Genomic DNA, 12984 nt, shown 5'->3' with positions numbered 1-12984 from the left:
TTTACAGTTGTGATATTGCGAGATGTTATATTGTGACTTTATTTTAGGCCTGTGTAAGGTGGTAATTAATTCTTTATGTTATTGTCATTAAGTGGGTAATGAGTCACAAAACAAATAATCAAAACATTTCAGAGGTGGGGGTGCCCTTACTACGCCACTATAAACCTATACCTATTATCATGATAATGGTTCCAATTAACATAAGTCCATAAATATTTATGATGCTTATATACTGTATCTATTGTTCCCGTCATGTGTGTTTGGTATGCATTGATTATGCTATTAAAATTTCTAAGTCAGATTTATGTTTTATTAGTTTTACTGCAAAAATGAAGAGTGCACATGAATTTATCCTGTAAAGCATAGATGTATTTATTTACTTGTAATTTGTCTCTGATGTCCAATGTTCACATGTTATACTGACCATTTTACGATATAACTAGTAAATCAAGACAAGCAATGTATGAGAGATGACGTTGGATACTTTTATTGCATATTAGACTAAAGTAATCTAAACTGAGTAGAATATAATAATTACAACTGATAAATTTTTGCACGTTAAATAGGGCAGTTCATGACATTGTGATATCATACCGATCTTCTTATCAAAAGCAGATAAGAAGCGTCGAAAACGTGTTGACTTAGGCAAGTGTTGATAAAGTTTCGCTTTCAACCGCAAGCCCCACAGTAGAAAAGCGGTATGTCTGCGGACTTACAACGCTAGAAACCGGGTTTTGATACCCGTGGTGGCCAGAGCACAGATAGCCTACAGTATAGCTTTGTGCTTAACTTCAAACAAACCAATTCAACCCCAACTGTCGATGACCACGCGCTCGCACTCCCATTATTTTCGTATTTACCCGTTTCGTTCAGAGCTTAATACATGATGTTACGTAACTTACTGAGAGCTTATGAAATTTAATGAATTTTAAATATCAGTTTAGAAAATTTTTATCGGTTATTATTTCTTCTTATCAGTTATACTGGATAAAACTCCTGTGTATTTTCTTATCAATAATACTGAGTAATGTGTCTGTTCACTTTCCTGCCAATTATACTGTATAAAAACTCCTTGGTACCTTCTTGTCATTAATACTGGGTAATGTGTCTATTAAATATACTGCCAGTTATACTGGATAATACTCCTGTGTACCTTCTTGTCAGTAATACTGGGTAATGTGTCTGCTCACTTTCTTGTCAGTTATACTGGATAATACTCCTGTGTACCTTTTTGTCAGTAATACTGGGTAGTGTGTCTGTTCACTTTCCTGTCAGTTATACTGAATAAAACTCCTGTGTACCTTCTTGTCAGTAATACTGGGTAATGTGTCTGTTCAATTTCCTGCCAGTTATACTGGATAAAACTCCTTTCTTGTCAGAAATACTGAGTACTATACCTGTTTACTTTCTTTCCAGATATACAGGATAAAACTCCTGTGTACTTTATTGTCAGTAATGCTGGGTAGTGTACCTGTTTACTTTCTTCCCTGTTAAACTGGATATAACTCCCGTGTACCTTCTTGTCAGTAATACTGGCTAATGTGTCTGTTCACTTTCCTATGCTGGATAATTTTATTATTCAGTTTGTAACAATTATACTATACACGAAAAACATTTACAGTTGCCCCCCCCCCTCAATGGCTCAGCGGTAAGTCAGCAGGCTTACGATGCTAAAATTGGGTTTCGATACCCGAGATGGGAAAAGAAGGAATAGGCCATTGTATAGCTTTGTGCTTACCAACAGCTAAACCATTTCCAGTTTTGACGTTATTTTCAGTACTCATTGTATTGTTTGTTTATTGAACTCCGCGCAAAACTACATGAGGTCTATTTGCGCTAGGACCCCCTAATTTTGGAGTGATAGACTAGAGGGTAGGCATTTAGTCAACATCACCCACCATCAACTCTTGGGCTATTCTATTACCAACAAATAGTGAGATTGAATTTCACATTATATCGTCGTCACGACTGAAATAGCAGCATATTTGAGGACGGGATTCGAAGCTGCGACCCGCAGATTGCGAGTCCAGTGCCCTATCTACCAGGTCATGCCAGACCTTGGTCGTATTGAATTTATCTTGTAACATACATACAAACTCTACAGGGAATGTTTCGTTTGTTTGTGTTTTTAGTTTTATAGATTGACTAGACTTGATTATTCGTTCAGCTATTTTACTTGCTTGTTTTGAGTAAAAATATTAAATTTTATTTGTAAGTTCCTGATTGCGCGCAGTTTTATAAGGTTAAACGTCCAGGTTAAACTTTGTTAGAAAAGTTATACTCGGTAGTTCAACGTGAAATGTTAACCATAACCTCGATATGGAGTAACTTCTATTTCTCCTCGAGTTGAGCTTCATATAGCTTAAAGCTTGTATTTACAGTAAGATGTTTTTGTGTCTACGACAGTGATTGATTAAACAGTTGTTTCTGTGAATACGAAAAATTATATACTTAAGTAGGTAAGTTTTTTTTTTTTAACTAAGCACAAAGCTACACAATGGGCTATCTGTGCTCTGCCCACCAAGGGTATCGAAACCCGGATTCTAGCGTTGTAAGTACGCAGACATACCAATGTGCCACTGGGGGGCAAGTAGGCAAAACAATTTCCCCACCTTCATGGCAAACTTTATTATTGAAAGGAACTTAGACTTAAATACTTGTATGGGGCCCAGAATTTTGGCGCAATGTCACGTATAAATATACTAGATTCACCCAAATATTCTACATTATTCGGATCTAAAAATAAAATACAGAATTAATCAATTTTCCACATTGATAGTTTCCAACATTCTAAATATATTTATTTCTCTGAATCTATTTTTACAAGTATATTTAACAAACAATAGAAAGGCAGAGTTTACAGAAACAAATTAAGTATCAGGATAAATCAATTTGAATCCCTTACATATTGTTTTTGTGGTAAACTATATCCTTTATTTGTTGCCAACTCGTGAAAATATCTAATTTATTACAATATTCCCCACTTAGGACACCATCTCGTAACAATGTATAAATTCCTTAAAGAGGCCAACATTCGGGGGCGAATGCAACATGTCTCCATCACGCAGTCCTAACAAGGCCAATTTTGTGAACCTGTGTGATGTATTGATATCATAGTTTAACAAGAAGTAAATGTGCTGCTTGCGGACTAAAGTTTCCACCCATCGGTTTGTCTTGTGTCTTTTTAAAGGTGTGTGAGCCAATTCGTACAGATGTTTTGTTAAGTAAAAAAAAAATTGCTTGTATAAATTCATTCTCAAATCATTAACTTACATACGTTGTTAAAAGATCTATTAACTACAGACTTAAGATTTTCATTGATTTCGTGTAAGGTAGTATAAAGTTTGCTGAAATCAAATGCTTCGATATATTTAGCTTTGAAAGATTTTAACTGTTGTTTACATTTCTTGGACTTTTCGATAATTATGTATGGAGTAATACCTGTACTGTTTGTTTCTGAATTTCGCGCAAAGCTACACGAGGACTATCTGCGCTAGCCGTCCCTAATTTAGCAGTGTAAGACTAGAGGGAAGGCAGCTAGTCATCACCACCCACCGCCAACTCTTGGGCTACTCTTTTACCAACGAATAGTGGGATTGACCATCACATTATAACGCCCCCACGGCTGAAAGGGCGAGCATGTTTCGTGTGACATGGATTCGAACCCTCGACCCTCAGATTGCGAGTCGAGTGCCTTAACCACCTGGCCATGCCGGGCCTACCTGTACTGTCTATTATAATGCTACAATATTTCTTCATATGTTCTTTGAGGTACTAAATATTTAGTAGTATTTTTTCTTGGCTCCAGCTTTGAATCTGTATTTATAGGGTGACTTATGGAGTATAAGAATCCCGAATAAATTGTGAATTACATTATCGATAGTATCTGTATCAACTGCAAATTCTATTAAAATGTCATTATGTTGTTCGCACTTATTTTAACATAAGTATTAATAGAATTACCCGAAGGTTGCAATATCTGCAAATAAATAAGTTATCTGTTGCCTTACATGCTGATGTAATAACATATTTTTTATGATAATATTTGAAAGATTTTATATTATCTTTTTTTTTGGTGAATAATTAGATGCAACTTTTGTCAAAAACTGTTTCTATTGTTGTTACTTGTTCTATCTACTCAAACCATTGGGAAAATTGATTTATTTGTTACTTCAATTACATATTTAAGGGATACGTTTCCAGTTAATTTTCGGATATTCGTAAAATTAATGTTCCTCAAAAGTCTAAAATCTTCATTTTGTAGAACATTAAGGTTTCTAGTACTGACATGTTGAGTGGGTATGTAAATGTAAGGATAACTAAGACAATCACAACCTGAGGAAATAATTTTGTCATTATTAATGTTATCTAAAACCCTGTTATAATTGAAAATTATGTTTCCGGTGGATCTTTATAAGACATAACTTACTATTGTATGTCATAGGTAGTAATTGATGTCTGGACTTGTCCTGTATAATACATTCTAGATTATTAAGCATCTGTATAATTTAAATTCAAATTGGTTTGAATAAACTTGTGTTTATTAACTACAAGGCCTCGTAATATGACATAAAGTGGACGAAGGTCATTTCTTTCATATGGTATAATTAATACAGTTGAGGAATTCTCACAGTGTTTATATTTCAATTGTCACAGTTACAAAAAGAGGTTATACAATTATTCAATAAATTATAACATAACGAACATTTCAGACACTAATTAAACGACCAATGAGACGATTTGTAAAAACTAATATTGAGATTTCCATTGCGGGAAAATATCTGGTAGCATTCTGTCCTGAAAACCATATTAATTTATCTACGCGTTTACGTACCACGTATTGAACTAGTCTTGTGATTTTCATGTTATCTCTTAAAATGATATCATACAAACATGTGAGATTTTCAATAAGCTAAAAGATCAAAAACGTGTAATACTGGTAACTGGCATAGATTGTTAAGACATTATTGTTACATCGCACTGTATCAGAAGATAATACTACTGCCCTTGAATTAAAAAACAAAGAAAACAAGTGATGATAAACAAAACTGATACCCTGTTACGTGTGAAGGATACGCGACAAAGCTACATATTTAGGTTTTGTTGTTCTTTCATTCTACACAATAATTGAAATATACTCCAGCTGAGCTTGGCGTTTGCCCAGTTGTACGAGATGAACTAATGGAAACTAACTATGCATACTTAAGTCCCTTGTTGGGACAGCGGTAAGTCTTCGGATTTATAATGCTAAAATAAAGGGTTCGATTCCCCTGGGTGGACACAGCAGATAGCTCGATGTGGCTTTGCTATAATAAAACATATACGTACAAACACACATGTGTACTTAACCTTAAATTAGATTATATCTTACACCAACAAGCATTTAGTGTAAAGAAAGAAAAATTGACATATACTTCAAAAAATGGTCTGTCGTGAGCTAGTGGTTAGGGAACTCAATTCGCAATTCTGCGGGTCACGGGATCGAAACCAGTCCCTCAACATTTCCGCCCTTTCAGCCGTGTGGACGTTGTATTGTGATGTCAGTCTTGCTATCGTTCATCAAAAGCCCAAGAGTTGGCGGTGAGTGGTGCTAACTAGCTGCCTTCCCTCTAGCTTAACACTTTAGGGACGGCTAACGCAGATAGCTCTGAAATAGCTTTGCGCGAAAATTCAACAAAAAAACAAACAAATATTTGTGTAAAACTGTGCTAATTCCCTTAGATCACAAACCGCGTGTACATAAACTCAGAAAACGTTTATAGTAGAGTACCTTAAAACTACCAAATAAGATATTACGACAGCGGAAGTCACGTGACGTTGATGGAGCGTTTGGCGTGCGTGAAATTTCTCGTATGATCATGAATGATCGGGGAGGCCCGAGTGTATTCGAGCCGCCCCCTTCGTTAGTATATAAGCCTGGCAGAGAAGCCAGCGATACATAGATAATTAAAGAAGCGAACAGTAGTTACGGTAATATAAAGTGTGTGTCTTGTACTCGGGGAGAGCGATATTATCAAGATTGTAAATCGCTGTGCTTTATAGCGTGTATTATTAAAGTTGTTGAGTTTAAAGCGACGAGAAACGTACTGGCTGTGGAATTACTGTGTACTAAAAAGTTGTAACGAGAAAGAATAAACTGGTTTAATTAAGAAGGGACTTGTATCGCTGAAGTTCCTCAGAAAGAATTTCTACCTGAAATTAACAAACAATCATATACGTAACAATATTTATCATTTCATAGTGAAGTCAAAGTCTATTGTTGGTGTTCATAGTACTAGTGTATTTAATACATGTCCTAACATCGTCTATACTAGAGGATATTATATAACTGTAGCAACCGACGAATATATAAATCAGTGAAGAACACCACAAAGCTGTAACTAATACACGTTCGCACATCGTTGTTATTGGAGATGTAGTAACTAATGAATCTATAATCAGTGCAGAACGTCAAAAATCTGTATTAACTAATACATGTCTGCACAGTGTGGTTATTGTAGTGTGGTATTCCAAGGACAAACCAAACACACAATTATCTGATTTTCTTAATAAACGAAAATTCGAGGACCTAGTGCGTGGACTGATAGGCACGAAACAGATAAAATACGATGTGAAGACAGAAGAAAAGTAAGCTATTAAGACTGTTATAAAAGACTATTATGTTGGTGGTTTTGGAATTAATAACGGAATAAAGAGATTCAAATGTATTTAAATAAAAGAAAATAAAATTTACTTGAAATAAACTAAAAATGGAGTGACAGTTAGGCAAGACGAAAAACGTATATACACACGGTTAGCAGAAAGACTAACACATATTAAGAATAGCGCAGGTGAAAGTTCTATAGCAAGTCTTAACTCTTCCGAGGTAAAAACACATATGTTTGAAAATGCCAAACTACTTTCACATTCTACATTCTCTTTATGGCTGACCAATCAGAACTGCTTTCACATTCTACATTCTCTTTATGGCTGACCAATCAGAACTGCTTTCACATTCTACATTTCATCTGTGGCTGACCAATCAGAACTGCTTTCACATTCCACATTCTCTCTGTGGCTGACCAATCAAAAGTGCTTTCACATTCTACATTATCTCTGTGGCTGACCAATCAGAACTGCTTTCACATTTTATATTCTCTCTGTGGCTGACCAATCAGAACTGCTTTCACATTCTACATTCCCTCTGTGGCTGACCAATCACAAATTTAATCATAAATACTTGGAAATATCTCTGCTCCACGTGTCAGTCGTAGAGCACTTACAGACGCACGCGGTATTGTCGAATAAACAATAGATGACTTTCACGAATTAAACCTGCTAAAAACTTTAGAAAATTAAAAATTCTTGAGAATATGAAATGTGCATACCATAACTCCTTCGTTATCTTATACTTGCCATCAAACTAATTTTTATTTCAGTTGAATGCCAGTTTTGGAATTTACAATGTGATCCGGTGAAACTGCACAAGAAACCCAACCCTCGGTTAGACTAGATGTTAATAGAACAGAATGTTACAGGTTGCACAATGAATTACACGCACGAGATTTATAAGTACAACAAATACTCTCACCTAACGCATAGCCTTCTATCTAGACAACATATAGCAGATAAAGAACAATCTTCTGCATTCCAAAGTAAAACTCTTTAAAAACAAAGATACAAAAAATAATCCCTTTAACTACGAAAACACACACATATATATGCACATAAATAAAAACCATGTTAAATGCAAAATAAAACGTACGAAATACATTCTTGATTAAATGTGATATATACACACACAAAAGAAACCCAAAATAATAATAAAATTTAAAAAATGAATTTAAATCAGAAGATGGAATGTGACACATAACAGAGGGGAATACGTATGAGGAGTGAAAAGCACCTACATGTTGACTGTGTCGTACAGAATAATTACAGAAAACTAAACACAATGAAATTAATGTAGAATTGTCAAAAATCATAATTAAATATAATAAAAAACCATTTTAAAATATGAAACACCCTAATTTTAACCATTTAAACACTGGATGCTTTTCAAGAAAATTAAAACATACAAAAATTACAGCAGAGCTTTTTGTAAACACAAAACTAAACGTATTAGAAATGGAAACCCTTTAACACAACATATGTACAGACTATACACCGTAAATGGCCAGCATACCTTTCGTCATTAAAACCGAAAACTGATATATCTGTATATATATGGGTGTGTGTATACGTGTACATACACATACACACATGAATGGATCAAACACATGCACATATTTCAAAATATAATGTCCCTCGGTGGGACAACGGTAAGTCTTCGGAGTTACAGCGTTGAAATCAGGGGTTCGATTCCCCTCAGTGGACACAGCAGATTCCCAAAAATGTAAACATAAATTTATTTATATATATAGTATCCCGGTGGGTCAGCGGTAAATTTACAAACTTACAACGCTAAAATCTGAAGCTCGAGTTCTCCGCGGCGGACAGAGCACAGATAGCCCATTGAAGAACAAATTAAAGGAAAGTAGACAAAGAAAATGAACATATAAACTGAAGTAAATACACAAAAATATACATATTTACATTCAGGGGCTCCAGCAGGATCACTTGAGGGTGATAAGCTGGTCAGGTAGGGTCATAGTGTATTTTCTCCCTTTTGACGTCGTCCACTGAACGACATTGGTGGCTCAAGCCAGCTCAAACTGGGTTGCAACAAGCTCTTCACTCACCCAGTAAATCTTGTCTGTTACCCAGTGTTCATCTCTTTTCTAGGTGATCATCCATCTTATAGTTTGGACATGACAATGTTGCTGAGAGCGCGTCACTGCTTTGAAGTTGAATTACTCAAGGATGATGATTATGAGCTCTGCTGAAAACGGCTGTATCCCTACTTGGCCAGCGAGGGACAATGAAAATGCTAATGAAGCCAGTGTGGGAGAAGCAGTCACAGCTACAGCTGGAGTTTGGAATGATGGTGGTTCACCGCTTGCGGGTTAAAATCCTTATCATAACCACTTCATGGTTGCTGAATGTTTCATATAGCAACTTGGCACACTACATTTTGGCTTTATCAAGCTGTGCTTCCCTCAAAGGTGAGTTTAGATTTCGTTCTTACGGTGGCACATTTCTTGGGACCTTCGAACAGATAAGTGATAGAGACTAATGTCTTCAGTGTTCCAGCAGTATCTTTTTTATCTGTTACTGGAAAGGTCCTGATTTGTTTGATTGGGCCAGCAGCAACTTCAGGATAGTCAAAAACTGAACTACTACTTGGCTCACTTAACAATTTGTCTTACACTTCCATCATCTGGCAGTATAATGAAGTGGAAAACAGGGTATCTCCAACTTCTTTGATATTGGAGTTGGAGGATTATTAGCGCAAGAGGATTGCACAGGAAGTGGCCTGCTGACCAGGTTCTCCAACTATAAAGTGAATTAAGCATTCGAATCAAGAATGTCTACCAAGAAAAAAGTATATATAACTGCTAGTTAGTTAAAGCACTCAGTGCACAGTTAAGCGTACTCAGGTTATTTTTCATAATAAGAATGGTCAATCTGACTACCACTTAGTTCCAAGTTCAACAGACCAAAGCAATGAAGTCAATGCAGGACCATCTATTCTCTAGGAGGCCAAGAGTTCAGGCTTCAGGGTGGTGATTGTCGAAACCCACATCTCAACTACACACTGATGTTTTCTACAAATCACTAAGAAACATAGTCAGATGTAAAATTTCGTGTGTATTATCTAACATAAAGTTCTTTCTACTGCAGCAATTTGAGCGGGCTTCTATATTATTCTAAACATAAATCTTAAACCTCGCCATTTAAATGTACATTTAGTAGTCGACTGTTGTTCTCCCTGCAGGCTCAGGGCCTTGTTTTCAGGTATCACGAGAAACAGCACTTTACATGGCACTCTGAGTGGCAAAAGAAAAATAAAAGAAATCGTAGACTGTAACTAATAGTATAGTCATATCGCTGCAGTTGAAGCCATATACGACTGACTGTATAAGTTAAATACTGTATCACCTATAATGCTTGGTTTGTTATTGATTTAGTTCAATTTTCTTGCTTGTACAATAACGATAAAACAGTTTGTTTGTTTTTAATTATGCACAAAGCTACACAAGGGCTATCTGTGCTCTGCCCACCACGGGTATCGAAACCCGGTTTCTAGTGTTGTAAGTCCGCAGACATACCGCTGTGCCACTGGGGGGCCGATAAAACAGAGCATTAAATTAAGTAAAATTTTGTGCCTTTTCTCTCACAGTACTCGCTAGAGAATATCTGTTTCTAAGTTTGAAAATATTCATAAATTTTAAACTTTAACAAAAATAAAACATTGTTTTAGCTTTGCCTATATTTCTATGTTTTCCCAAGGTGACTTCAAACCGTACGAGAAATACAGGTTAATGAGAATGTAATTTTTTACAAGTTTCTGACGATACTTTAGTTGTATTTTATTTTCTTCGATTCTTAATCTCTCAAATATAAGTGTTTTAATCGACTTGTACTTTTTGGCTTTTGTGAATGTTTCACGTAATAACTAGGCACAATACACATGGTTATTAGGGGATCTAAACAAAGTAAGAAAAGAGTTGAGTTGCCAGACGTTGACTTCAGCCTGACTGTTCACTACACCATGTCGCTATTTCACTGAGGTACTCACCAAGCGCCATTAATTAATGCAGAATGAAAGTCAACATTAAACACACTATACATTTCGAGAGGACAGAGAGACTGTAAATGAATACTGTTCCTCTGTATCCTCTTTCGAGAGGAAATCGCAAGTAGAACATGATAGATACAATTATAAAAACCGTAAGAAATTTTACAGTTTTTAATCTTTATGTTCACTCCATATGTAGGACCATTTTTCCATATGCAGGCTTATTATCTGTCGTATGCAGACTTGTTCCTTACTTCCTTGACAGCACAAATATAGATATTAAAGGAAAAAAAAACTAATAAAGAGTTTATCTTTTATTGTAATAAAGTAACACAATGCGCCTAAAAGAAATTACAAATACACGTGTTTTCTAACATAAAATCAAATCTAGAAGATCTCTTAAACAAGTTTTAGAACAAAGCCACATTAGGCTATCTGATGTGTCCACCGCGGGGAATCGAACCCCGGATTTTAGCGTTGCAAGTCCGTAACCTACTGGGGGACACTAGAAGTTCTTCTTGATAATAAGCCTACGTAGTTGTTAAAAGAATATCAATAACACAATATGTAGCAGTGTCAATGATGTCATAGAATTCTGGAAACACCAGTCAGCAGTTGTTTTTATCTTAGCAAGATTTGTAAACTCGCTGAAAAACTAGATGCTAAGAAGTCACTTCTCTGGCTTCAGTTTTAAACATGCTTAAAATATACAGATGAGGTATCTTGCCAAGGTTTTTCAAGTGCAGCTTGAAACGTGCGACAAACATAAAAATATTGTTTATATATATAAGAGACATCGTTCCTATTACAAACCATGTAATACAACCTTCATCAGCTGCTCAAAAGTAGCTGGTAAATTACAAGTGTCAGATGGTGTAACATAAAACTCATTTAATGACTCCATCCTCCATCTACCTCAACACTAGCTATATCTCAACTGCTTCAAGGAAGTCTATTTGGCAGTTGCTTTATAGAACACATACCTGATGCTGAGTAATTATTATTCTTCCAAGCCGGACATCCGCTCCCACAATTATATTGACTAATTCCATCAGTAAGTTTTCTCTGCTGGTCTGAACTGAAAGAGGACTGCACAGTTTACCACCAGCGACCTCAGGTGTATTGGGAACCACATATTTAAATAGTGATACGGTGTGGCTGACGTAACTCTATCTACATACAATACCGATGATCATTATAGCTTATACCTTAATTATTTGTTCACCATAATTATATATCATAACCACAATGTGCGTTTCTTTTGGAGAACAAGCGAGACTTGTTTTTCTGAAAGAGAACTCCGTGTTTGGGGTGTCGTTTCAATCATAGTGTTAATGTGGTGGAGAAACCTAATATTGCAGAACACAACGAAACAGCACTTGTGAATCAGAAAGGACTGTAAAACTGTCATCAATATACACTCGTGCAGTCCATTGTTTTTGTACGCACTTTAGTCGACATTTTATGAAATGCATTTCAACTGGCGTCTGGCATACAGATTGACCTTGATTAAACTCACACTTGTAACCTACGAGCCAGAATCGACATATAGTGGTCACTCTAGTCTGCCTTATCCTGTTATCAAAACAGCCTTACCAAAGGTTTGTTTGCATTCGGCTAACAACACTTTGAGACAATAAAAGCCTGCTATGATTGGCTGTCTTCCATTTACCTAGTGATTCTTCACATGTAAGTGTCTTTTCTGAGGTCTAGCCATTGTTCCTGAACAACTTGGAGTACACTGAATACTGTGATTCACTTCAAAGTGAGGACTGAGACAAACTGAACGATCAACAATTTACATGTCAAGTCATTTAAATGATTATCATCAGATAGCAGATTTTCGTAATAATGAGTTGATATTATTTTAAAACAAAGGTTTGTCTTGTCATGATTGTAACGCTACAAGTTTCGAATATTCTTGAATTGTTTCGAGCAGTGTACATGTTAATGTGTTAATCTCTTCAAAAAAGATAATGTAATATAGCACATTTAATTATTTATTGTTCTGCTTCAACTTCTTCGTGAACAGGGATTTAGAACATTAGTTAAAACATATATTGAGCAATTCAACAGCAATGATTTAGAAGCTAATCTAAACCACGTGTTTTGTTATTTCAATTCCTTCAACAATGATTTCAAACATTGGCTGAAACATATACGTACTGCTTCAACATGCACGCGACAAAACAAATTCATAAGCGATAGTTTCTTACACAATAAAATGGTTAAGCAGAACCAAACCACTTTAAACTGTATAGGTACTAGTTAAAGATTGGTTCTCTGTCTGTCATAGATTTATTTGTTTGTAATTAAGCACAAAG

At 35.7% G+C, this 12984-nt stretch overlaps 1 protein-coding gene and 1 long non-coding RNA gene across 2 annotated transcripts in view; both read right to left on the bottom strand.

Annotated features, from left to right (window-relative positions):
* The window catches only part of LOC111086201 (dipeptidyl aminopeptidase-like protein 6), an 85971-nt gene that overhangs the window by 29324 nt on the left and 43663 nt on the right, over positions 1-12984 (bottom strand). The window lies entirely within an intron of this gene.
* Positions 5985-12984, bottom strand: part of LOC111086200 — a 12017-nt gene continuing 5017 nt past the window's right edge. The window contains exon 3 of the long non-coding RNA XR_002610954.1: positions 5985-6108. This is a non-coding gene — a long non-coding RNA (uncharacterized LOC111086200). The remainder of the gene's footprint in view (positions 6109-12984) is intronic.

This window comes from Limulus polyphemus, unplaced genomic scaffold (genome assembly GCF_000517525.1).
Source record: "Limulus polyphemus unplaced genomic scaffold, Limulus_polyphemus-2.1.2 Scaffold916, whole genome shotgun sequence".
Classification (NCBI taxonomy): domain Eukaryota; kingdom Metazoa; phylum Arthropoda; class Merostomata; order Xiphosura; family Limulidae; genus Limulus; species Limulus polyphemus.
This window is presented reverse-complemented; position numbering and strand designations above follow the sequence as displayed.